Genomic DNA, 1,499 nt, shown 5'->3' on the forward strand with positions numbered 1-1,499 from the left:
TACATATATATATATATATATATATATATATATATATATATATGTATGTATGTATAAACACACAGTTGCATAACAAAAAGAGTTACACTGAAGACCTATTGATGGAGGCCCGTGTAAGCTGACTCAGTTTAACATTCTTACATGTGCCAATTTCATTTCCTGCAAATAAATCCTGCTTACACTTGCACAATCATAGATAAATAACAATTGGAGCACATCATTTATCACTGAGTGCAAATTAGTATGGACCCAATTTGTAACATTGTATACACTCTGAAAATCAGCCAACATTTTTTGTGTGAACAATGACAAAAAAAACCAAGTCATAGCAAATATGCATTCAAAAGATATATACTTGTTCATATCAATAACTAGTGCATTGTAGTTTTGCAGAAAGTCTAAATATCAATGTCAGAATGAATGTGCTTTTACTTAAAGTGTAGTCCTCTGGCTTTTGTACATACAAAACTTTTCCTCCCTTGAGACCCGACAGGGGAATGAAACAATGAACAGAAGCAGAAGGCAAAAGGTAACTGTCGCCCGCCAATAAATCAATACACTGCTTTATTACTCCGTAGAACAAAAGGCTCTGCACCGAGATCGATTGCTCTTCTGAGGAGCCTCCAATATGAAAAATAAATAAATAAATAAATAAAACTATGCTGGCATTTGACTGCTCCGTCCCCACGACCAGATCAGCATCAATTTATTACTGATGTGATGGTTTCCGCCTGATGTGTTTTTGTATAAGCACAAATCAATCCAGAGTTTATTAGCCACTATGATGCATTGTAAAATGGCATTACTCACTGTGCTAGATGAATGCCATTCATTAGAAGGGTGGACTGCATCGATGGTGGATGTGCTGAGAATAAAGGACAAATAATGAAAGAGCTGACAAATGAAAAACATTTTATTCCTTGGGCTGAACATAAAACCTTATGTTTAACATGTATTAACAGATGCAACCATAATGGTAATATACAAGTCTTATTTTTGTCATTTAAATTATGGAATAGGTGCTTTTTTGTAACAAAATGTCTTTTAAGTTTTATATTTAGGGAAAAAAGTGGTTAGAAATAACAACTGATTGTAAAAGACATTCTGTCACTGCCACTTTAAAACTGATGAACAAACCACAGCTATGGTGAGCAGGTGAGACTGAGACTGCAACACCCCCTTTTTTTTGTATCTATTGTCAGAAATTGAGACAATGTCTCACAATTGTGTGAGTGGTTCTCTGTCAAAAATCAATATTGTGGCACACATGCTTTTAAAAATTGGACTTGTATACACTTTATGTCAGGAAAGCCTGGACGGCTTCCATTACAAGAGACTGTGTTTAATGTCAAGCAAATTCTTGCTGCAGCAGATTTGGACAGCCTATCTGTAATAAGCACTGCATGGACTTTAGCATATACTTATGGATGCAAGAATAGATATGCAGACATAAACAGATACAGATATAATTTGCTTGACATTAAACACAGTCTCTTGTA

Source organism: Nematolebias whitei, chromosome 3 (genome assembly GCF_014905685.2).
Source record: "Nematolebias whitei isolate Nwh7 chromosome 3, NemWhi1, whole genome shotgun sequence".
NCBI lineage: Eukaryota > Metazoa > Chordata > Actinopteri > Cyprinodontiformes > Rivulidae > Nematolebias > Nematolebias whitei.